This window comes from Xenopus laevis, chromosome 8S (genome assembly GCF_017654675.1).
Source record: "Xenopus laevis strain J_2021 chromosome 8S, Xenopus_laevis_v10.1, whole genome shotgun sequence".
NCBI lineage: Eukaryota > Metazoa > Chordata > Amphibia > Anura > Pipidae > Xenopus > Xenopus laevis.
Genome location: NC_054386.1, coordinates 63793912 through 63821402, shown reverse-complemented (window position 1 = coordinate 63821402; position 27491 = coordinate 63793912). Strand labels below are relative to the sequence as shown.

The 27491-nt window shown below is 39.0% G+C and overlaps 1 long non-coding RNA gene across 1 annotated transcript; it reads left to right on the top strand.

The window, feature by feature from the left end:
• On the top strand, positions 1–25461 carry LOC121397732. The gene is made up of 4 exons (XR_005963879.1): positions 1–467; positions 22241–22345; positions 24738–24847; positions 25066–25461. It is a non-coding gene; the product is annotated as an uncharacterized LOC121397732 (long non-coding RNA).
• The last annotated feature ends 2030 nt before the right edge of the window (positions 25462–27491 follow it).

The following is a 27491-nucleotide window of genomic DNA, read 5'->3' as shown; positions in this document are numbered from 1 at the left end:
CTTGGCTTTAAAGGGCTCCTCTCTGCATCTGCGGCGATTGCCGCTTCAGCAGAGGCTTCCATTAGTCTCCCCACCCCCTAGGCAACGAGCAGAGGGAGAGGAGGGGGAGGTCACGTGGGTCCTGCGACACGATCGTCGCAGGACCCGTCTACAGTTATGCAGACACGTGTCTGCTGCTTGTGCTGCCTCTCCTCTCCTCTGCTCCTCTCTGCATCTGCGGCGATTGCCGCTTCAGCAGAGGGATCGTTACTCTCCCCACCCCCTAGGCAACGAGCAGAGGGAGAGGAGGGGGAGGTCACGTGGGTCCTGCGATCCTCGCAGGACCCGTCTACAGTTATGCAGACACGTGTCTGCTCCTTGTGCTGCGTCTCCTCTGCCAGTTCCAGCCAGCCTGCTGCTTCCTGCTGCGTGCACTCTGCTTTAGGCCCCCCCCTTAGCTGCCCAGGACCCTGCTGGACATCAGAACTGTAAGTAACATTTATTTTACAGTTATACACACATTTACATACTAATTACATGCATGTACAAATACACAATACACATTTTACTAAGTTAGCTTTATTCTTTTTCTTTTCAGGCTTTTTTTTTTGTTGTTGCAATTTTGTATATGTCAGAATGTGTAATTTACAAAAATGTATGTTTTTGGGGGGGTCTTGTGCTGTTAGGGGGTCTTGTGGCACAATATACAGTCACTGCTTTATGTTCACAGAAGGCGAAAAGACAATTTTCAGAAATGTCATAAAAACCGCTGCCTTAGCGTAACTTTGTAGTACGATAGTTTGGAGTAGAAAGACATACAGTAATTACCTATTTTGTATTCGTCAGAATGTGTACTTTCTAAAAATATATGGTTTTGGGGGTCTATGTGCTGTTAGGAGGGTATTGTGGCTCAATATGCTGTCACAGGCCATTCTTCACAGAAGGTGAAAAGAGAGAGAAGAAAATTCAAATGCACTAATTTTATTTGGGGGTCCGCACATGCCAGCTGCTTTGGTATATCTATGCATATTGGGCATCAAACTGTTCAGTAGACCCGTGGCGTCAATATTTAGGGTGTTTTACAATTCTATATAAGAAATTAGGTGAGATAAATGCGGCCAATTGCAATATTTTTAGACAATTTTCAGAAATGTCATAAAAACCGCTGCCTTTAGCGTAGCTTTGCAGTAAGGTAGTTTGGAGTAGAAAGACATAATTACCCATTTTAGATTCGTCAGAATGTGTGCTTTCCAAACATATATGGTTTTGGGGGTCTATGTGCTGTTAGGAGGGTCTTTTGGCAAATAATACGCAGTCATGGGTCATTCTTCACAGAAGGTGAAAAGACAGCGGAGGAAATTCAAATACACTAATTTTATTTGGGGGTCTGCACATGCCAGTTGTTTTGGTATATCTATGCATACTTGGCATCAAACTGTTCAGTAGACCCTTGGTGTCAATATTTAGGGCGTTTTACAATGGTATGTAAGAAATTGGGTGAGATAAATGCGACCAATTGCAATATTTTTAGACAATTTTCAGAAATGTCATAAAAACCGCTGCCTTTAGCATAGCTTTACAGTAAGGTAGTTTGGAATAGAAAGACATAATTACCCATTTTTGATTCGTCAGAATGTGTACTTTCCAAACATATATGGTTTTGGGGGTCTATGTGCTGTTAGGAGGGTCTTTTGGCAAATAATACACAGTCATGGGCCATTCTTCACAGAAGGTGAAAAGACAGCGGAGAAAATTCAACTACACAAATTTTTTGGGGGTCCGCACATGCCAGCTGCTTTGGTATATCTATGCATATTGGGCATCAAACTGTTCAGTAGACCCTTGGCGTCAATATTTAGGGTGTTTTACAATTGTATGTTACAAATTGGGTGAGATAAATGTGACCAATTGCAATATTTTAGACAATTTTCAGAAATGTCATAAAAACCGCTGCCTTTAGCGTAGCTTTACAGTAAGGTAGTTTGGAGTAGAAAGACATAATTACCCATTTTAGATTCGTCAGAATGTGTACTTTCCAAACATATATGGTTTTGGGGGTCTATGTGCTGTTAGGCGGGTCTTTTGGCAAATAATACACAGTCACGTGTCATACTTCACAGAAGGCGAAAAGACAGCGGGGAAAATTCAAATACACAAATTTTTTGGGGGTCCGCACATGCCAGCTGCTTTGGTATATCTATGCACATTGGGCATCAAACTGTTCAGTAGACCCTTGGCGTCAATATTTAGGGTGTTTTACAATTGTATGTTACAAATTGGGTGAGATAAATGTGACCAATTGCAATATTTTAGACAATTTTCAGAAATGTCATAAAAACCGCTGCCTTTAGCGTAGCTTTACAGTAAGGTAGTTTGGAGTAGAAAGACATAATTACCCATTTTAGATTCATCAGAATGTGTACTTTCCAAACATATATGGTTTTGGGGGTCTATGTGCTGTTAGGAGGGTCTTTTGGCAAATAATACACAGTCACGTGTCATACTTCACAGAAGGCGAAAAGACAGCGGGGAAAATTCAAATACACAAATTTTTTGGGGGTCCGCACATGCCAGCTGCTTTGGTATATCTATGCACATTGGGCATCAAACTGTTCAGTAGACCCTTGGCGTCAATATTTAGGGTGTTTTACAATTGTATGTTACAAATTGGGTGAGATAAATGTGACCAATTGCAATATTTTAAGACAATTTTCAGAAATGTCATAAAAACCGCTGCCTTTATCGAAGCTTTGCACTAAGGTAGTTTGGAGTAGAAAGACATAATTACCCATTTTAGATTCGTCAGAATGTGTACTTTCCAAACATATATGGTTTTGGGGGTCTATGTGCTGTTAGGAGGGTCTTTTGGCAAATAATACACAGTCACATGTCATACTTCACAGAAGGCGAAAAGACAGCGGAGTAAATTCAAATACACAAATTTTTTGGGGGTCCGCACATGCCAGCTGCTTTGGTATATCTATGCACATTGGGGATCAAACTGTTCAGTAGACCCTTGGCGTCAATATTTAGGGAGTTTTACAATTGTATGTAACAAATTGGGTGAGATAAATGCGACCAATTGCAATATTTTTAGACAGTTTTCAGAAATGTCATAAAAACCACTGCCTTTAGCGTAGCTTTGCAGTAAGGTAGTTTGGAGTAGAAAGAAATAATTACCCATTTTAGATTCGTCAGAATGTGTACTTTCCAAAAATATATGGCTTTTAGGGGTTACCATAACTTTTTGTAGCTTTTATCCCATATAAAACTGGTAATGTTTGGAAATTAGTGTAAATGTAAGACATCAAATAAGTATGCAAAAGGTAGATTCTGGGGTCTTTACATGCCATGTACTTCGATAATCTTATGTACATTGGGCATCAAACTGTTCAGAGGACCCCACGCTTTCATATTTGGGGTGATTTATCTTGATACCTAATAGTATGTATGAAATAAGGTGCTGCAGGTGGAAGTTTTGAGGTGATTTTTGGAAATGTCCCCAAAATTGCCAAATTTAGGAAAGATTTGCGGCTTGGTGCTTTGGGGTAGAAAGACATGCATACCCAATTTAGATTCGGGGGAATGTGTACTTTCTAAAAATATATAGTTTTCTGGGGTGAACGTACTGTTTCCTACCTTTGCCCACCCCAAAATGATGTAAATGTCTTGATTTTGCAGCACCTGAAATGACAGACCAAATGGGGGGTCTTCCTTTTGGGGCCCTATATGCCACGTGCTTAGGTACACCTATACATATTGGGCATCAAACTGTTCAGCGGACCCTAGGCTTTAATATTTGGGGTCATTTGTCTTGTTAACCAATAGTATGTTCGATATAAGATGCTGCAGGGTGGAAGTTTTGAGGTGATTTTTGGAAATGTCCCCAAAGTTGTCAAATTTAGGAAAGATTTGCAGCTTGGTGCTTTGGGGTAGAAAGACATGCATACCCAATTTGGATTCGGGGGAATGTGTACTTTCTGAAAATATATAGTTTTCTGGGGTGAACGTACTGTCTCCTACCTTTGCCCACCCCAAAATGATGTAAATGTGTTGATTTTGCAGCACCTGAAATGATAGACTAAATGGGGGTCTTCCTTTTGAGGCCCCTATATGCCACGTGCTTAGGTACACCTATACATATTGGGCATCAAACTGTTCAGCAGACCCTAGGCTTTCATATTTGGGGTAATTTGTCTTGACAACCAATGGTATGTTCGATATAAGATGCTGCAGGGTGGAAGTTTTGAGGTGATTTTTGGAAATGTCCCCAAAATTGGCAAATTTAGGAAAGATTTGTGGCTTGGTGCTTTGGGGTAGAAAGACATGCATACCCAATTTAGATTCGGGGGAATGTGTACTTTCTGAAAATATATGGTTTTCTGGGGTGAACCTACTGTTAGTGGAATGTTTGGCCTTGAAATCAGAAGTATGCCGTTTTGTGGAGCGGTGCTTTGGAAATTTGCTAGTGTACTGCTTGTAGATTTTGATCTATATTAGTGAGAAATCTCAATAAAACTATATATATTTGGTATTGTTGCGTTCAGGAGACATAGACCTTTCCAAATCTGCTGTGTTCTTGTACATAAAATAAATGATGTTTCTGATATATGTAATTGTACTATGTGAAACCTGATTTTTTTCATTTTATTAGGCACTTTGAAGCCTATATTTTTTTACAGAAGTTGAATTACACAAAAATTCTAGCATATTGTGAAAGCTCAGGTTGTCCTGAAAAAAAACATATATTATTTCCCTGGTTAAACTAAAACACCCCCCCAGGAAATGCTCTTAAAGTGAAAGAGTACAAAATGTTCAAAAATGGTCTGGCAATAGATGTACCAAATCAGCCAAATTGCCTGGCAGCGAAAAGGTTAATCTTGCACTGACCTTTATAGGGTATATTTACCACTCTTATATCACCAAATGGGACTCTATTTCACGTCAACCATTCTCCAAAACAGCCTGGGAATTGATTCTAATTATGCCTTTTATAGGCCCCCCCACCACATATGACTATTAATACGGTCTTTTCGTTCTCACTTTCTTTTCTTTCTCTGACATGCCTACCTTATAATAAGTTGCAAAAATAAAAAACCCGAAAATGTATTTATAGCAGTGGCCTTGTATTTTCCATATTTATTTTAAATTGGTCATTTGGAAAAAAAATATGAATTGCTTTTTTCTCCTCCTAGAATAACTTCTGGCAAATTGGCATCTGGATAATTTATAGCACTCTTCTCAAATAAAAACACAACACACAACAGAACTTTGAAATGATCATTAAAATTCATTCTGTTATTAAAAATTCTTCATAATATTCTACAAGGACTACTGATCTTGAATGTTTTATGCCATTTATTAAAAAAAACAATATTAGTTTCATATAATACTAGTTTCAAAATATTTTAACAATATAAGATTAAGTACTTTCTTTACACTGTAGGTATATACCATAAACCAAGGCTGTCATTTGAATTTATTAAAAAATCCAATTATAAAAAGTACTGAACTGAACTGAACTGAACTGAACTGAAAAAAAAGTGCTGCACAATCTGAAAAAAAGATGAATACCACAAAAAGTTCTAAAATTTTGAGTTTTTTGATGATTTGTAGAAAAAAAAGGTCTGAAGACATTCTAACTTTCTTTAAAAATAGACCAATACTATCAGTGCACCTCAAAAAATGTTCTTGGTCAAGTTTGGCATGAAAAGCTTTCATGTTTTTTTTTCACTTGATCAATCTCAAATTTGTAGAGCTTAGAGTATTAGGAAATCCATGATTTTTTGTGAATCATGTGCAAAACATAATTTTATTGTCAGTAAATGAACCCCTTAGGGGTACATTTACTATGGGTCGAATATCGAGGTCGAAGGATTTAACGATTAAATCCTTTGAATCAAACAATTCAAAGGATTTTAATCCATCAATTGAACGATTTTCCTTAGATCAGAAAAAGCTTAGAAAGCCTATGGGGAAGGTCCCCATAGGCTAACATTGGTGCTCGGTAGGTTTTAGGTGGCGAAGTCAGTAGTCAAAGTTTTCTTTAAAGAGACAGTACTTCGACTATCGAATGGTCGAATAGTCCAACGATTTTTAGTTCGAAACGTTCGATTCGAAGTCGTAGTCAAAGGTCGAAGTAGCCAACGATGGTCAAAGTAGCCAAAAAAAAAAACTTAGAAATTCAAAGCATTTTTCATTCTAATCCTTCACTCGAGCTAAGTAAATGTGCTCCTTAGTGTTCAGTGCTTTTACATGCTGGAATGAATCATTGCATGACTGAAAAGAGTTTGGTAAGTCTAAAAACATAACTAATGTTATGAATAATTAATAGTGCCTTCCAATCACCCAGTTTATTAGAGAATGCAGAATTGTGTTGTATAAAATGGTTGAGAATTGCTCAAGTAGATAGTTTATAGAAAGATCTGGGCGCTCGCATGAGGATGTGGTTAGTGTGCTGCAAATCTTAATATGAGAATAAAACTAGCAGGTATCTGACGATAATACATTATAATGTATTACATACAGACATATTTTCCCTTTTAATATTTCAAGATGATGATCAGATTAATTGTATTGTTTGTGGGTTACCCAAAGACTAATGTTAATTTTTTTGTGATGTTCTTGCATAGCCTGTAAAAAGAAAGTTGTTTTTTTCCTTTGAAAATGTAGAGATATTTTTAGTTAGTAGTTGGGTTTTTAAACAATGAAGATATCTTTGTGCAGGATGAACTGAATGAAATATTTTGCTGGAATGTAGATGTGAAGGAGTCAGTAACAAATCTTTGGCATCAAGGATAGACTATGAAATACATTTTAAAAAGTCAGTGCAAGGAGTTGAAAGCACTACAGTTCAAAGACAAAGTAATGCAAAGGGAGACAAGTATCAGTCACCCCAAGGAAATAAATCAAAGCAATAACTAACAAAAACAAATTTATATTAAAAATCCCTTGTGTGCATTAAAAAACAAACAAGGAAAAGTTGTGCTCACCACTCATTTTTAAAAACATTAGGTGGGGGTGCAATGAGGCTGTGACCACAAAATACATATTGACAAATACAAGAGTCCTCTGCACTCAACCCATTATCAATATATTTAAGACAGAAACATTTTGTGCATACTGCTACTGAAAAATGCCTTACCCTTTAAACAAAACAGAGAATGTTTGTCCATTTGCAATAAATTTAAGCTGGCCAACTACGTCAAAGTCATCCCATATCTGGCCAGTCCTATGCTCAATTTTCATCTGATTCATTAAGAATTCTATTGCTTCATTATACATTTTACAAAGGGACTAAGTTTTACCTGCAACTTACTAGCTGCTTTCAAACTAAAACTCCCAAACTTGGCTGTCCTTTAATTAGACACCAATGGGATCACCTGACTATAGCTGGGAAGGGTGGAAGCTACAACATTTTGCTGGTCACTGCTCCTGTGTAACTATAACAAACAAGGAAAAGTTGTGCTCACCACTCATTTTTAAAACCATTAGGCAGGGGTTCAATGAGGCTGTGACCACAAAATACATATAGACAAATACAAGAATCCTCTGCACTCAACCCATTATCAATATATTTAAGACAGAGACATTTTGTGCATATAGCTACTGACAAATGCCGCATCAATAGTGAACCCAATGGTCCTGGGGTGGGGTGAACGTGGGAGTGGCGTGCAGGAGGTGGGAAGACTGATCCTCTGCACCCAGGCCGGTATCAAGATTCAGTGGTGAGATCCATTTGGAAGAGTAGGGGGTCCTTAACTCTGCTACCCTTTCTCCCCTCCTTTTCTTCTACCTTCCACTTGCCTAGTCCCTAACGCTATGGCATAATGTCATGGGCTGCACTTAACTGCAGGGTTATCTATTCTTGAGAGTGGATGGCAGGATTATGCTACTTGGAGCTGTTGGTCTCTAGCAGGGATATGGACGGGAGTGGTGGACAACAAGTAAACTATGCCTGGAAACGTGAAAACTGCTATTAAATTCAAACAACTTATTATGGACAAAGCAATTATCCCAAGAGACCCTAGTATAATCGTTGGTTATTGTCTGAACAGTTACATGAATGAATTGAAAGATAGAGATACTTAAGTCACTTTATGAAGAAGATCTTCTAAGATGGTATCGGTTGTCTGTGCTTGAGTTTTGATGAAGTTTTTTTTGGCTGAAAAATAAAAATAAAAACCTGGACGAGGGCCTGAGTTCTGGTGGTCCTGATGAGCGATCATGGTCCTCTGAGGTCTTTTCCTTATTGCGTCTGTGGCTTTATCAGTTGTACAAAAAGGCTTGTGAGAGGTGGAGGTGTCGTTTAGCATGACCATTGAGAAAGTTCCTGAAGTGGCATTTCAGTGTGTATGGTGAGGTGACTCAGGGACCTGGTCTTCCTGGTGGCTAGTCGGTGGATATTATCTGCCCTGTCGTCACGTCTCTGTTAAACGGGTTCTTGGGTAGGAAGAAGAAGTCTTGGTTCTGTCGCTAGTTTGGGATATTGCTTTAAAATTGCCCCCCCTTTTATTTATTTTTTCTTCCTTTTGTCCCCTTCCCTCCTCCTTTACTCTTCTCTAATGCTTGATTGGCGTTTAAGACAGGTGTGTTGGTGAGGAAGGCCTATGTCTAATGCTGATTTGTATGCTTTAGGGTGGCTTGGCGTGGGGAACATTGCGGCCTACTCTTGCAGTACCACTGTTCAACTTCCAGAGTCTCTAGTAAATCACCGCTGTATGCCAGATCTCTCCAGTCCTTTAGATCTGGCACTGGCAGGCCTTGGTGGTGACAGAATTCCTCTATGCCATCCGGTTCCCTTAAAGGACCAGTAACACTAAAAAATTTTGTAATAAAAAATTCACCTCCCCCACGAATAATAGGTCTACCCTGCATAAAGTTTATTAAAATCCATACTTTATTAAAAAAAATACTGTTTGAAAACACTACTTCCTGTGTACTGCAAAACGGCGATAAGGCGACTCACTCTGCAGCTCTGCGCTCTGCATCTTCCCCCTAACCCGACTTCTGCCAAAACCGGAAGCTAAGCGCTACAACTGTGACAGCAGCCAATGGAAAACCTGTTTACTGTATATTCCATATCAGCCAAATGCATATTTTTCCTTTGTATGAGAGCACTCCTAAGACGGCATGTTTATGCCTGACCTGTTGTATATGTTATATTCTAGCTCGGTTTATTAAGCCCAGAGTCCGCAGCAGCTCCGACTATTATTAATAGTGAGTAACGCCTTCCTACCTCAGCTAATTTTCACACAGTGCAACCATTTCCCGTCACAGCACAGCACACCATGTCCGACACCGAGCAGCTCTCCGTCTTCTTTCTCTCAGCCGGGTTATTACCTCCTGTCTACGCTCAGCTGACTCGCACTGACTGATTGGCGGAACGCCGTGACGATTCCAACTACAGACGCCATGCTTGCTATGGGCAAGTCACTATCCAGGGACAACGGAAATAGAAGAATCGCGCGGAATGGAGGGAATGATGTCAGGGGCCTCTCCTGTGACGGGAAATGGTTGCACTGTGTGAAAATTAGCTGAGGTAGGAAGGCGTTACTCACTATTAATAATAGTCGGAGCTGCTGCGGACTCTGGGCTTAATAAACCTAGCTAGAATATAACATATACAACAGGTCAGGCATAAACATGCCGTCTTAGGAGTGCTCTCATACAAAGGAAAGATATGCATTTGGCTGATATGGAACATAAACAGGTTTTCCATTGGCTGCTGTCACAGTTGTAGCGCTTAGCTTCCGGTTTTGGCAGAAGTCGGGTTAGGGGGGAGATGCAGAGTGCAGAGCTGCAGAGTGAGTCGCCTTATCGCCGTTTTGCAGTACACAGGAAGTAGTGTTTTCAAACAGTATTTTTTCAATAAAGTATGGATTTTAATAAACTTTATGCAGGGTAGACCTATTATTCGTGGGGGGGGTGGATTTTTTAGTACAAAATTTTTTAGTGTTACTGGTCCTTTAAGCTGTTTTGTTTCCCATCCTTTGTTATGATTAGAGCTAAGGGGAAGCCCCACCTGTAGGCTATGTTTTTTGTCCTGAGGGTGGTGGTGAGAGGTCTGAGAGCCTGTCACTGTTGTATGGTTAACCAGGCCAGGTCTTGAAAGATGGAGATTTCATACTCCTGGTATTGGCATTTCTCAGTGTTGCGCAGGGCACAAATAATGTCCTCTTTGATTGTAAACTTATGTACGCAACATATGACATCCTTGGGGCGCTCGGTTCTGAGTCTGGGTGTTCCTAGAGTACGGTGATCTAGCTCTAACGAAGAAGTGGGCTCCTTCCCCAGAATAGAGTTAAAAATGGCGCTCACCGTGTTGCGGAGTTCAGCTGACGGGACAGAGTTGGGTATCCCCCTGATTCTTAGGTTGTTGCGCCGCCCCCGGTTGTCAAGGTCCTCCATGTGCTTATGGAGGAGGTAGACAATCCTGTGGTGGTCGTTTACTCAGTGGGTTAGCTGATTGTGGACCGCTTCCGTTTTGCTCAACCTTGTGTCCAGCTTGCTCTGTGCTTTGCACATGCTGCACAGTTCTTCCTTGATTTCAGCCAAGTCTGCCTTATGAGATTCCTGCAGGGTTTTACCCCATCTGGCAAAAAGTCTGCCAAACCAATCAAACCAATCAAAGCATATTCGAACTAGAACATGATTGTTAATTCTTAACAAATCTATCCTAGGGCAGTTCTATCATGTAAGAAACATACTTTTCTTCTCTATTTGCACTCTTAGTTTTATACAATCATTGCCTAAGGCATTCAACAGATGTTTCTATCTTTGACAGCCAAAAACAGATTCTGAAGTTGAACAACATTTTGGCAAGCAGAAATTGCAACATAATCCCAATATGTCAGATTACCATAATATCAGAACCCATAAACAAATACAGATAATTGGAAGGGTCTATACGTTTGGTAATATGTAGCTACAGGGATGATCTTCACTGATTCTGTTGTGGATGTAATTAAGTTTGATGTGCCTACTATGCAGGGGAGAATGTGTGTATCTTTAGGGATACTAGAAGTTATTATTTATGATAGCACTTGAAATTAGTTTTTTATTTGCTTTTTCCCTACTCATAATTGGATTGCCTTTTTACAAAAGGTCATTTGCCAGTGGTATACTGGAAAAGTAAAAATAAATATTATACTCTGTATATAAATATATTTTAACATGAGGCGGTTGACTAAGTCTAAAGTACATTTCTTTGCAGTTTGAATATAATTTTGTGTAGATTGTACATTCAAGATTCAAGATGGTAACAGTTATACTTTAGTTTTATAGGGTGACTGGCTACTCGAATTACAGGTTACTTTGTGTGATATATCTTTCCTTCTCTCTCCTTCCTTCAACCTAGACATAGGAACCTTCTAAAATGCATAATGAGAGGCTACAATCACCAAAAACCATCAATGATCACTGGATCCAGAGGTATAAGCTTCTGAGATCATTCGTAAATCCTATGTTTAAATCCAAATTCACACTCTCGCCCCTGTCATGTACCCTTCTGACAGCATGCACTGTCCCGGGTTTCACTGTTTATTTGTGGAACACTTTCTAATAAAAAGCACATTTGGAAATGAGAAATTAAGCCAAATTCTGAACATTCTCAACAATCAGGAAACTGTTAATAACGGTATCCATATTCAAAGGAAAGTGCCGGAAATGTGACCTTTGATAAATCAGCCCCTTATTCTTAAAGAGCTGGCCAAATGAAATATATTCATTTTGCATTATCTTTTGCTTCACTATATGGATATAGAACATGCAGTAGAAAAACATGCCATTTTATAAATTAAAACATTCTGCCACAGGCGTAATAATATAGGCTTTTAAATTTACAAAGAAAACACATCTGACTTCACTAAGTTACTGACAACATAATAACAGTTTATATAATATACTGAACCGTACTGCGAAATTGAATGCAGGCAGTATTACTTCCAGTGATGAAGCTTCTACTAGTAAATAATTTAGATTTGGGACTAGGGAACCAAGCTGGTCTATTCATCTTTACCGATGATTTGTAGCATATTGAATGAAATGTAATAAATGATGTTAGAGCAAGAAACAAAATCTTTGCTGGGCATTGTGCTACATGCTAAACAGTGTCTTTCATTCCTTAACTTTCTGTACCACAAGAAGGAAAGGTTTTTGTTTTTTTTGTTTTTTATACTTGAGGGTGCCAAAAGTTAGGGCAGGGTATCCCAAACTCTGAACAGACTCACCCTTACACCTATAACAGCCACCTTTGGCTTCGGGACTAGCCCACCACTACTCAGATGCTGCCAGGTCTTAACGTGAGAGGCCCAAGGAACGTGTTCTAAGTGAGCAAGGGAACCAAGCACAGGGTAATGGAATAGTCAACAAGCAGTGTAGTGGAGTGTACTCTGTAAATGGAGTTCCAAACACAGGAGTTCCAAACTAAAGGAGGTTCAAACAAGGTAAAAAATTATAAATGCTAATCTTTTTTGGTTCCTGTTTTTTGATCTGTAACTGGGATAATAAATGTTAGCAAGATTGAATTTCTGACCCAGTGCACAGTCTGCCATATGTATTCAGATTTGGAATAAGTTCCAAACTGATTACTTTTGTGGCGGTTGTGAGCAAATTGCCACTTTAGAGGCTTGTGTTAGAGCCCTAAAGCAACAAATTGCAATACATACTAAAGCTTCCTCCTAAATTTCTTATGGCCTGCCTTGGTACTGCCCAGGCTAAACAACAGCACTACATTACACTCATAAATAATAATAAATACAACCCACGATGATTGTTTTCAATATTTAACTTGTTACTTCATCTTCTGGAACGTCTCGTCTTTTCCTGTATTACTAACTTTTTCTGCACCAATAATCTACTTGGCCCTATGCTTGGCCCTGTGCAGTCTTTTGACCTGCACACTCCACTGAGACTGCCTTTTGTAGAGAGGCATATGATCTCCAGATAGCTAAGGGCATAACTCTATTCTCATTCTTCTGGACTTATATTCTGCTTTTGATACTGTTAACCATTCTGTTGCAAGTTCTCTATTCAATCAGTATATGCGATCTCGCTGCCATTACCCCTGTTAACTCAGAACGCTGGTTGGGGATCATCTTTGACCAGTCCCTCTCCTTCTCTAGTCATATTAATAATACTGCCTATTAAACTTCATCCGCAATATAGCCAAGATACGCCCATTTATTTCACAAACAACAGCCAAAACACTAATCAATGCCCTTATCTAATCCCATTTAGATTTATGCAAATCTCCTACTAATCGGTCTTCCTGACTCCCATGTCTCTGCCCCATCCATTCAATCTTAAACTCTGCTATCAGGATCCTTCTGCTCTCTCCTAAAAGGGAACCTGCTCAACCCCAACTAAAATCCCTAGCATGGCTGCCTGTTAAGCAGATGATAGCATATAAAGCCCTTCTACTAACATTCAAAGCCATTCACTCCTCTCTTCCTCAATACATTTATTCTCGTCTCACTGTACGTTCCTGGTTGTCGTCTCCGCTCCTCTCAGAGCCACTGTCTTTTCACACGATCCACATCCACTGCCACCTCTCATCTCATCTCAAAGCTTTCTATCTTGCTGCTCCTTACCTCTCTAATTCCACCCTTAAATTCCTCTGTAAGGAATCCTCTCTCAATCTCTTCAAGAAAGAGTCTACCTTTTTGAGCCCTAAAACATTAGCCTAGTCCTGTAGCTATTGGACTATGCCTTACCTTGTGCACTTTTTCATCTCCAATTTGTGCCTGTATGTTAGCCGCTGATCCACGTAGACTGTAAGCTATAAAGGACAGGGACCTCCTTCCTACTCAGCACTTAAGCTCATTGTTCTGATATGAACTCTGTGTATATTCATTGTGTGATTTGTCTTCCCCTTTATTATTTTATATATATATATATATATATATATATATATATATATATATATATATATATATATATATATATATATATATACAGATGCAGCCACTTTGGTTTGTCTGTTTGACACAGAATAACTAAACACAGATATCCCATTTATCTCATTTAACACAGAAAACTGTGTCACAACAACCCATCTAATTAAAGCATTCACCATTGTGAACAATGGTGCTTTGGTATGCTAATGAAAAGGTTAAATGCATTAAATGAGTTAAGATGACTTAAGATAACACAGTTTCTTCAATTACCCCTGAGTCATGACGCATTTAACTCACAAATCCAAGTGGCTTCATCTGTATATATATATATATATATATATATTGTACTTTTATGCATTGTACAGCTCTGTGGCTCCTTAACATTGCTTTACAAATAAAGTTACACATATATACATACACTTCAGTCGATTGACAATATTGAAAAAAAGTCTCCTGCTCACTAAGCAGGACATAGTGGAGTCAGATAGTTAGTTGGGAGGAGAACAGCAGCAGAATGATGAAGCAGACAGCTGGGTGACAGTAAGAAAATCTAATGTAGGGACCCATAAGGTTAAGTTCCCCCATGGTCTCAAAATCTCCACATGGTTGGAAATCCACTGATGTGGCCAGCTAAGTGTTGGACCTAAATTGGATCTGGGAAGGGGAGTAAGTCATATGTACAGTGAGCCATGAAAGAGTCCATATTTGGTCAGAAGGTATCACAAGGAGCAAGTAGTATAAAATGCTGAGTTGCCATGTGCTTGGTGCTTCTTTCAGTTTCACTTCAGAAGGAGTGGAAAGGAACTGCAGCAAAGACATAAAGTGCCTGAGGAATCTGAGAGACCCTGGAGGGCTTGGGTATGGGGCCCCAAGTCTGGTGAGTTTAACCCTGGAGGGTTTAGAGCTTGGTGGCAGCAGAAAGACTGTGACAGCAGCTGCCTGTGAATGGATGCTGATTTGAAAGGGTACTTGTGAGGTGCTTGTACTTTGGATAGTGTTGGAGCTGTGCCTTGAAGTATAAAACAGGTGTGTGCTTGACTAAGATTATCTTGGGAGCCAGCCCGAGGATTGAGTCACTGTGGATACCTGATACAATATGTGTGAGTCCCTGGTTATATCTGGGAACAGGAGTTATTCGTCTGTCCAGCTGGAGAGGGATTTGGGCAGGTAGCGCTACCTGGGGAAAGTTAAGAGCTTTTGGGGAAAAGGGACTGTGACTCCCTTTGTCCACCAGGAGTGGAGTGTGGAACTTTGCCTGGTAAACACTGTGTCAGGATTCGGACTACCACACAGGATCCCCAGGGCAGGGATATTACTTATGTATTTGCATTTTATTTCTCTGACAGTTATTTAAAGTCCATTCTTGGCTTATTGCAATTGGTGTGTTTAATTATTTGTTCCTAGTGGGGCCCTGAATTCCACTAGGTGGAGGCACTGCCATTTACAGCAATTCCCAGTAACCTTTCATCTAGCAAAGGGTATTTAGGACCTGAATATGGTAAGATATTGATGATGTACATCCTATAATACATTAAGGGGTTAAAATAGAGTTACACTAGTGTGGGCAAAAAGCAAAGGAGGGCTACTCCAGGGTTTATGCATCCCAACATATTTGCCAGATTGTGTGAAGAAGGTGGCAGCGTGAACTCTGGGGCAGTTCTAGATGGGACCGATCTCTCTAACTGCCAGGAGATTTGGATGAGGAGTTTGTATGTAAAGCTTGAATTAAAGTCATGCTTTAAAGAAATAATCATGGATGGCACAGGGGAGGATGTGGAATCCTTTTGCATAGAGATTTTGACTGGACAAAAGTTTACAAAGAAAATTATCATTGGTGTATGCTACAAACCATCCTGTATAAGTGACGAGAATGAATCCCAGCTAGTGAACTTGCTTTGAAGAAACTGAGTTGCTTGGGTTCTGTCTTATATAATATATAACTATAAATTATAACCCCATAGTTATAATATAAAAATATAACTTTAAAATAGTTTCTGAAGATGGCAAGTATGTTATTGCAATTCTCACCCCCTATATATTGAAGATGGAGGTGATGCATTCATAACATCCTTGTTATCTTAAAGAATTGTTTGTTGTCTGCACAGGACACTGGACAGTACCCATCTAGATATTGGTAAAATGAAACGGAACAAAGGAAAAGGTTTGAAAAGAATTATAAATAGTGCCAAAATGTTTTCCTTACAAATGCAAATCTTTAGTGTAAGCAATGCTTAAAAAAAAAAAAAAAAACTTCATTTCAGGATGGAATTTAAATTTATTGAACCCAATTCAGTTTGCCATCAAAATGATTAATGGCAAATATAAAACAGCTTTTTATTTTTGAAACAGATGAAAAATTAGATTACATTTTGGAACCTTATCAAGATAAAAAAAAAAAGACACCAGTAGTTAAGGAATCAGAACTTTCTATCACGCATGCAACTTTGTGATGAATGTGTTTATATGCCACGATATATATACAGTTTTACATTATATAATATTTCATAAACAAGTCTAAATTATTATTATTTTTTCACAAAAGAGTGCAAAACAATTATATAAAAGGCATTAAAACAAATCATTGTCCTAAGTGCAAACATTTTCTAGTAAAAAGACAAGAATGTGCATTTCAGCACATTTCTGTGTTATTTTTTTAAAGCACTGACATTGATATTCATTTTTTTTTTTCATTAGCCCAATCCCCTTGACAAAGGCCTTGGTGCCAAAACGTTGGGGCCATTCTCATTCCTTTGGTAGGTGTATCCGCTCCTTGTTGGTGTTTTTTCTGGTTATGTTTAACTAACGGGTGGTACATATGATATGCATTCTCATTTGATATATTGTATAATATATGCCAATTAATTATGGTAATATTTGTGAGAATTTTTTCTGCATAAGACTAAAGCATTTTTTATATATACCACTCCTGTCTCCTGAATTGTATTTATTGAGTGTGTGAACCTATAGACAAATTGCATGCCTTTAAGAATGGCATGATTGATTTCTAGAGCAAGCATAATATCAAAGGCTAACGTGATAGGATAATCTAGCATTTGTCTTTATTGGTATATAGTTTATGTATGTGGGTTTATAGATAGGATGATATGAGTATGCAGGCCCAGATTTACAAACTTGCCGCCCCTAGGCCGGCTCTACTTATCAGCCCCGCTCCCCTGCCGGTGCCGTCTCCTTCCCCTGTCCAGCACTGTTCCCTCCACTTCCGGTTTCCCCCTGTCCAGCGATGTCCCCTTGCCTTCCAGGGCCTTCCGCTTTTGTGCGTGCTCATGCGCATAGCTTAACACTTCTGCTTCCCCCTGTCCAGCGATGTCCCTCCCCTTCCAGGTGCCGTCCTCTTCCCCCCCAGTGTGTGCACGCGCAAGAGTCCATATTTATGTATCCTTGAGGTACAGATGTAAAATCCCAATCCAATAGAAAATTAGCAAACCCAAAACTATATACCAATATTACTTTTTCTTCTACTGTTTTGAGATAATTTTCTTTAATTTATTATCATGTACTTTTGAGTGTTTGTCTTTTATTATAATAATAATTAAACTTTTATATTAAACCATTTCTGTATGTGACAAGCTTAATTAACTTCTATGATTACAATAATTTGAGTAATTACAAAATGATTATCTGTTAGAACTTTCATAGGGAATTTCTGAGAATAATAGTTTCAAATTTAATTATATTTTGGCTATAGATCATTTAATGGTCATTTGTGTATTTCATCTGTCAGGGCTCATGCACTTAAAGTGCAAAAAAAAGATATTAAGCACTAAACTGTAGTATATATTTAATTTAATACATCTAATTTGTTGAAGATTAATAATTACCAGGATGGACATAATGGCTACTCTGAATAAAATCAATAGATTAATACACATACAAGCATGCATGGACACATGCCATGTCAAGGGACCAGCAACAAGAACATATGTGAACTATACTAAGAAATTCCAGGCAGGATTAGATCTTATTCCAGTGACAGAATCCAGTGATACAGTGGTTTTATAGTTACTCCGCAATAAATGATTGTAATACCTAGACCTGTAGGGTACCTGGGTCAGTGTCTTAGGGGCTGCTTTCTACAGTCTTTTAGGATAAACAAAGCAGTCACAGAAGTTGCTCTCTTAAAGGCAAGTGCCTGCAATTTATTCCTTTACACAGTGCTTGGTAACAAGCACACAAAGAATTTTAAATATAGGCATCAGAAGATGATTTTGGCAGGGGGGGCAAGAAGAAGAGAACAGGGGGCATGCCAGGCGCGCCGCAGCAAATTTTTGCCTACACCCCCTTTTGGCCACTCCCTTTGGGCTCCACCCACTCTCCATGTGCTTTCACTGAATTTTCAGGAAAATCAAATCATAGCAGAGGGGGCAAATTTTGCTTAATGTCTGGAACTGCAGGAAGGGGGTATTAACACCACATGTACAATTTTAACTGAGAGCCGTGAATGCTGCACTGCAAGCACATTATGGGAAAAAGGGGGGAAAAGATTCTGGCACCTAAAGTACATTACATGCAGAGACTGTGAGGTACTCAAAAGACATACAAAGGAGCAGTAGGTACTGATCTCCCAAGAACATAATATAGAGAAGGCACCACAAGCACTATAAAGAACATTATTTAATAAGAAGCAGAGGCACCGGCACACCAAATTCATACATACTGTAGATAGCAATGGACAATGGCACCTCAAGCAGTAAGATATAGAGAATACTGGCAGGCCAAACACAATATACAATAAAACAAAGTGGGTGCAAGAATGCATTATATTGTAAGAATCAGTGAGCACAGGCACTCCAAGCCTATTATAAGTTCTAGCAACTCCCCATGCACTGCCTCACTCTATTGCTCTGCCAAAATGCCAGTTATGAGGAGCTGTAGGCCTGGAGCACTGTGTAACCTAGTAGGGAAAGCCATGCAGTGACCGCATTAGTAAAGTGAAAATTTTAAATATCTCTCACTACATGGATCCCTTTTCTGCTAGTTACACAGCAGTTTTATATTATAATGGGACAGTTGTACAAATGCTCCAATCCCACTGCATCAGCATAATAATTATATAAATAAACATGGTAATTTTGTTTGAAAAAAAAAAAAAAAGACATGTCTAGTCTTTTGGCCTAAATAAAAACTGTCTAACTTCTAGCTAATACAAAGGAAGGAGAACAGCCCCTTCTAAAGCTTCTCTTCAAAAAATTCTTCCTGACTCCAAGATGCAATTGGACCATAGTCTGGATTAACTTTGTACTAAGATCTTTAACCCTGTATTTTCTGTATACCCCCCCACCCACCCAGAAAGCAGGATGGCACAGTAGAAATTCCAAGTATAAATACCCCCAGAACTTATATCAAGATGGCATGGTGGCAATTCTATGCATAAATACTCCCAGAATTCATAGGATGGCACAGTGCAATTCCATGTATAAATGCCCCTAGAATTCAGAGTAGGATGGTGCAGTGCAATTCCATGTATAAATACCCACCAGAATTTAGAGTATGAAGGCACAGGCGCAATTCCATGTATAAATACCTCCAGAATTCAGAGTAGGATGGCACAGGCGCAATTCCATGTATAAATACCCCCAGAATTCATAGTTGGATGGCACAGGCACAATTCCATGTATAAATCACTCCAAAATTTAGAGTAGGATGGCACAGGCACAATTCCATTTATAAATACCTCCAGAATTTAGAGTAGGATGGCACAAGCACAATTCCATGTATAAATACCCCCAGAATTCATAGTAGGATGGCACAGGCGTATTCCAATGTATAAATACCCCTATAATTCAGAGTAGGATGGCACAGCCACAATTCCGTGTATAAATACACCAGAATTTAGAGTAGGATGACACAGGCACAATTCCATGTATAAATACCCCCAGAATTCAGAGTAGGATGACACAGGCTCAATTCCATGTATAAATATCCCCAGAATTCAGAGTAGGATGGCACAGTGCAATTCAATATATAAATTCCCCCAGAATTCAGAGTAGGATGGTACAGTGCAATTCCATGTATTAATACCACCAAGAATTCAGAGTAGGATGGTGCAGTGCAATTCCATGTATAAATGTCCCCAGAATTTAGAGTAGGATGGCACAGGTGCAATGCCATGTAAAAATACCTCCAGAATTTAGAGTAGGATGGAACAGGAGCAATTCCATGTATAAATACCCCCAGAATTCATAGTCGGATGGCACAGGCACAATTCCATGTATAAATACCTCCAAAATTTAGAGTAGGATGGAACAGGCGCAATTCCATGTATAAATACCCCTATAATTCATAGTAGTATGGCACAGGCATAATTCCATGTATAAATACCGCCAGAATTCAAAGTAGGATGGCACAGGCGCAATTCCATGTATAAATACCCCCAGAATTCAGAGTAGGATGGCACAGGTGCAATTCCATGTATAAATACCCCTATAATTCAGAATAGGATGGCACAGGTGCTATTCCATGTATAAATACCCCCAGAATTCAGAGTAGGATGACACAGGCTCAATTTCATGTATAAATACACCCAGAATTCAGAGTAGGATGACACAGGTGCAATTCCATGTATAAATAACCCAGAATTCATAGTAGGATGGCACAGGCGCAATTCCATGTATAAATACCCCCAGAATTCAGTGTAGGATGGCACAGGCACAATTCCATGTATAAATACCCCCAGAATTCAGAGTAGGATGATGCAGTCTCAATTCCATGTATAAATACTCCCAGAATTCAGAGGAGGATGGCACAGGTGCAAGTCCATATATAAATACCCCCATAATTCAGAGTAGGATGGCACAGTGCAATTCCATGTATATATACCCCCAGAATTCATAGTAGGAGTTAAATCCACAATCAAACATAGGGATTGCACACTCAGATAAAGAGTCCAAGTTTATTACATCAAAAAACATACATATCAGCAAATGACCCTATGTGTTTTAACCACATGGGTGGTCTTCCTCAGGGGAAAAATACAAAAAGTACAAAAACAGAGAAAACAGGCAGAATGATTGCATACTTAAGTGCTGTTTTCATACCTTCGATATCCTCATTGCCTCTCTTCGAATCGCCACACGGCGCCCCCTTCAAATCGCCTCCTGTATTTTCCTCTCTGTAATACAGAAGAGCTAATTGATCACGTTTCACAGCTGTGCTTGCTAATACATGCCCACTGATTTAAATCCATGCTGAAGACTTTACGGTTCTGACAAGTGGAACACATATGCTTTCCATCACATCCTATTCACAGGAGTTATGCAGCAGGCAGGGCACTGCGTGTGACGCGCCAACACCATGCTGCTCAACTAGTTGATTCTGGGCCTGGACCGAGATGAGCGCCGCCCCTCACCCTTCTAGATGCAAGGTTTTTTTTTCACCTTGCGGGCTGCAAAACAGAATTGCGCTAAAACAAAATTTTTTTTAAAAAAACCCTTTCAAACCAGAGTAGGAAAATTCTGGGGGGGTCATGGACCCTGAACCCCCCCCGGTTCTGATGCCTATGAATTTAAAACATAGAAAAATAAACAATGATACATCTTTGGTATAGGGTCTCCAAAAGTAAAGCAGTTATTCACCACATAGGGGAAGTGACCCAGGTGCACCGCCCTCAGCACGGGGAGCGGACAAACCGAAAACCAATTGGGAGCAGGCAGTCAATGAAGGCAAACTTCCACCAGGACAATAGTTCAAAGTAAAGAATGTTTATTGTGTCCACAGCCTTACGCGTTTTGTGTCTTTAACACTTAATCATAGGCTGTGATTACGTGTTTAAGACATGAAACACGTAAGGCTGTGGACACAATAAACATTCTTTACCATTGTCCTGGTGGAAGTTTGCCTTCATTGACTGCCTGCTCCCAATTGGTTCAAGGAAAAATAAACCAGGGCACTGGCTAAACACAGTGTGGCAGCGTAACTACAGTTGGCTTTCCTAACACCAACTTAACAGCAAAATAACAAAACTTATCACAGTCACTGGTACCTTTCCTGTTGTATGGCAGTGCAGCTCCTTCTCTCTCCATCTCATCCATCTGATTTGTTACATGATATACAACATATTTTAGAATGTATGGCTGGTCTGTTTAACTTCCATTTAAAATGTTGCTCAAGTTTCGAGTTACATAGAGTACTGCCCCATTTCAGATGCCAGGAACAGTACTCTAAAGGAATGTTGATGATGTCATTGAAGGGTAAATGATGTCATTGAAATTGTAAAGCTGAACCAGTCCACAGTGCCCCAAAATTACATAATTGTATGTTATGGCCAGAATCACGATATTACACACTGTCTATTGTACATTTGATATTCTTGTAACTGGCATATCATTTCTCAAATTTCTTTATAGGCTTACTAAATCAAAGTGATCCGCTTTTAGTGAGTTCCCTGGATTCTTTTAAATATATAAGGGCGTGGTCAAGGTAACAAGCCCGTGAAGTACAGTAAGTATACAGTAAGTATAATCTCACCAAGCCCCAAACCATCAACCAGAGTGGAATACCATTATGGCATATTATGGCATATAGGCCTGCACACAATAAAGTCTCCAATGTACACACAAGAACTAAAATTGTACAAATATTTTTATTTCATTAACATTTGCAAAGACAGCCATACCAGGGACCTTTTTCTCATTCTGGTTGAGCCACAGTTTTTTTTTTTTTTCAAAAGGAATCAATTAATAGTGCTACTCCAGCAGAATTCTGCACTGAAATTAATTTCTCAAAAGAGCAAACAGATTTTTTTTTAATTTTGAAATGTGACATGGAGCTAGACATATTGTCAGTTTCCCAGGTACCCCCAGTCATGTGAACTGTGCTCTGATAAACTTCAGTCACTCTTTACTGCTGTACTGCTGTAGTGATATCACCCCCTTCCTTTCCCACCAGCAGCCTAACAACAGAACAATAGGAAGGTAACCAGATAACAGCTCCCTAACACAAGATAACAGCTGCCTGGTAGATCTAAGAACAACACTCAATAGTAAAATCCAGGTCCCACTGTGACACATTCAGTTACATTGAGTAGGAAAAACAACAGCCTGCCATATAGCAGTTCCATCCTAAAGGGCTGGCACATGACTAGGTAAAATGACCTGAGATGGCTGCTTATAGAAAGTAATCCAAAGGCACACAGGATTGATGCAAGCAAGATGGCCTTACATGTTTAATGCAGAGTGCAATGTTTCGGGGTCACGTCCCTTTATCAAGCATACAGAACACAAGTGCAGAGGGTGTATATAAAGCATAACCAATATTCAGTTAAAGTCCATCCACCAATAGTGGTAAACCAATTCCAACTGATGAGCCTCCTCAGCAGTTACGTGTTCAAGTGAAAGATCAGTGCAGAATCTCTTCAATGTAAACAATTAAATGGCTGCCTACACACCAATATTACAACTTGAAAAAATACACTGGTTCAGGAATTCAATTTTATATGATAGAGTGAATTATATGCAGTATAAATTAGAAATAAAACATACATCATAAAAATCATGACATAATCCCTTTAAAGGAGAAGGAAAGGTTAAAACTGAGTAAGCCTTATCAGAAAGGTCCATCTAAATATACCAGTAAACCCCCAAAGTAGTGCTGCTCTGAGTCCCCTTTCAAAAGAAACACTGCATTTCTTTCCTTCTATTGTGTACACATGGGCTTCTGTATCAGACTTCCTGCCTTCAGCTTAAACCTCATTGCCCTGGGCAAGAGCATGCTCAGTTTGCTCCTTTCCCCCCCTCCCTTCTCTACTGTAATCTGAACCCAGAGCAGGGAGAGACTCATACAGGAAGTGATGTCACACCACATTAATACTGCAGCTCCTATCCTAAACAAACAGAGAGTTTCTAGAGCTTTTTACTCAGGTATGGTAAAACATTCTACAGAATAAATATAGCATTCTAGCTTGCACTATTGCAGCTAATCTATTGGCGATAAAATGCCTCCGTAGCTTTCCTTCTCCTTTAATGACTACTTTTCAACCCAATAGTGCAGCTGTTTAAGCTAACCCCTTCCTCCTAAATATTGCTGGATCATTGGGCTCTCGTTTATGGTCTAGCATCCTGATTCTTGTGACCTCTTTTTAATGCTCCTTTTATTTCCTGGTTTAGATCCCTGACATCATTTAAAGGAACAGTAACATCAAAAAATGTGTGCTAAAATTTAGAAAATATAATGGAGTGTTGCGTTGCACTGGGAAGTATAAGTATAGTTGTGTATAGTAGAAACACTACTATAGTTTATATAAAATAAGCTGTTGTGTAGCCATGGGGACAGCCATTCGAAGCTGAAAAAGGAGAAAAGGCACAGGTAACACTGCTAACAAAAGATATTGTCACGGTCGGCACCCAACCCCAGAACAAATGGCAAGCACCCTGGTCTCGGCTCGTGCTTCACCTGTAGTGTGACCACCGTTTGCCTCGGGAGGAGCCCTCAGCTACTTGGATGCCACCAGGACTTAAACGAGAGGTGCAAGGCTAGAGGTTCTGGATAGGCAGAGGGGCACAACTGTTAGCAAGAGTCTTTAGGCCGAGGGTCACGGTACAAAACAGGAAACCAGAATCGTAGTCAGTACAGGCTGGGTCGAGGCAGGCAGAAGTCAATCGTAATCAGGCAAGCAAAGGTCAAAACCGGGTAATCAATCAGACAGGAGGGTTCAGCAGAAGGATAGTCGATATTCAGGTAAGGGTCAGATATAGAAGTCAGGATAATCGTATAGCCAGGCAGGGGTCAAAACCAGAATCAGAACAGCTCACAAAGCACCAGGAACAAGATCCTATCAGGGGCAGTTTGCTCAAGACTGAATTTCCCTTTTATACCCTGGTGTTTTTGCATCCTTTTGCACGTCAGCGTCATCACACCAGCGCGTCCGCGTCAATAAAGGAAACTAGACGCGCACGCACCCTAAGAACCAGCAATGGCGGAGGAAGAGGAACCACACGTCCCTGTCGCACCGCTGGGTGAGTAGTTTTTATCACAGATATGCTCTGTAGTATACAATGGGATTCTTCCTAAAGTATCTGTTATCTACTGTGCATTAGTAGCTGTTCCGTGGCTACACAGCACCTTGTTATAACAGATGTGTTTCTGAAGCAAACATACCATTTTACCAGGGCAACAGTACCCTATATTGTCATTCCTATACACTTTAATTGTTTGCTGTTAATGTTCCTTTAAGGGCTTGTTTTTGATGCCTGTGCAGACCTCTTGCCTGCTTATTGGAATTTTTACTGACTGCCACCTGGCTCAACCACAGGTCTGTTATTGGGCCTTGCTTTTCTTGATGTAAGTTCAACAGAATATGTTGTTACTAGAGTTACACAGCACATCCACTTCAACCAGCCACACATGTAGGATTTCCTGAAAGCTTGTGAGGGAAAATAACTATTTATCTACTTAAGAGTCAGCTTCTTTAAAGGGTAGAAGTGTGGAAGATTTAGGTAGATGCAATTATAGTGTGTAAATTATGTCAGATTCTGTACATCTACAGACCATAATAAAAATAGTTAGCTGTATATCACTGTAGGAATTTAAGATTGTAGTTTAGAAGTAAAGTGATTTATCTCTGAAGATACCAAATAACTTTCACCATACCATAATATGCTAAATAAATGGTATATTACAGAATCCTATTGTGGAATCTTATTGTAATAAAGCATTATGAGTAGATTATGAAAAAAATGGTATGCATTCACCTTTAGTATATACTGTAGTTAAAGAGTTAAGTGTATTCCATATGTCCATATTTACAAAGAAATTCCAGCGTATAAGGATTAATAGGACACAATATTAAATAAAAATCCTGCAACACAGACAGCCAACCAACCAAATAAAGAGCTTTAGCAGCATAGCAGAATAATTACTCAGTAGCAGAGTTTTGTTTCTCCATATTAATGAACTCATGAATATATCAAACTGAATTTAATAAGTGAACTACCTATAGTGCATATTTTTCACGTCTGTAAAACTGTCCTTAATAATTTCTCTTTGTTAATAATTATGTTGCGTGCATGCAATAAATTATTCATCATCTAAATATTGAAAAACTCATTTGTGTTTTTGCATGGATTATGAATGCCATAAAAACATATGTTTATTTTTGAGTTTTATGTATTGTATATGCCAGTATTTGTCTTTGCAATAGCAACTCTAATTTGTGTGCTTTACATTTTAACAGCATAATTGCCCTATTAGTAAATTTAGCTGTTTTTTTTGTTTTACAGATTTAAGGATTATAAATGTTTGTTATACAAGGCGACATTCCGTGTACAACATTCAAAACAACTTTTGTAAAGCATAAGTGCTTCTGAATCTTGATATGTCTGTGCAGTTATTTATTTAAGACACATGCATTAATATTTGATTGGCCAAAACACTGCTGAGCATTAACTAATCATCACTATGACTAGTACTATTACAACAGATTTATTTCTCTTTGGTTGTCCAATAAATGCAGAATAGGGATGGGCGAATTTTTTCGCCTTGTTTCGCCGTGGAAATGACGCCTATAGACTTGTATGGCAGCGTGCGTCAAAAAAAAAAAAAGACATGCATCAAAAAAATTTCGCCGCACGACTTTAATGGCTGTCGGTGACCTTTCACCAGCGCAAAATTTTTGTCTAAACGATACAGGTTAAATTCGCCCATCCCTTATGCAGAAATCAGACATTGTGAGTAACAAATTCATGCAACTTTTTTATATGTATGCCTTTAATTGAATTAATTAAATATTTCTTAAATGGGATTAAATTGTCAATAAAACTGTCCCATTTAACCCCTGAGTTCTTTAAAGATGTTTTAAAAAAAGTTGATTCAAACAGAACTTACCTTGAGAATGCCACACACCAGCACAGTTGTCAGTCAGTTTCTTGCTTTGATTTTACATATGGATATTATTGTGTATTTTTTATTTTATGCTGTGTTAAAACTTTAGGAGATAGGGTATATTCTTTAAGTGCTTGCAAAATTCCAACTGCATGGACAGATAGAATGGAGCCAAATTCATACAGATTTTTTTTGCATTTCAATGTAACAACTGGATGAGGAAAAGTTCTATAAAGCAATATTGCTCTAAGAATTGTGATGCTCAACAATACAGTAGTCCCCAGTATGGTTTAACCTTTTTTTTTTTTTATAATGTCTTTATTTGCACCAAACAAAACATATCAACAAACAAAATTGAATGCCATATAGTATTATAATTTTACATAGGTTTACAAATAAAAAGGAAGTAGGGCTACACACAAGGGTTTCCCCACGGCCTACTCCCACATTCCGTGATTTATGTTACAGGAAGAGACACCTTATTTATACAAACAGATATCTTCTTCACTTTCCCAAGGGGTTACCTATAATTACATTCAGGGTCATGCTAAGTGTAAGGCCAATTGTCACCAATTCCATTGCCTTTAAATTCTTGTCATTTTTGGAATTCTCCCTGCCAATTCCTCGGATATATATCATGTGGTGAAACAAAAGACATAGGAAATGTAGTTTAGGAGTAAAGTGATTTATCTCTGAAGATACCAAATAACTTTCACCATACCATAATATGCAAAATAAATGGTATATTACAGAATCCTATTGTGGAATCGTATTGTAATA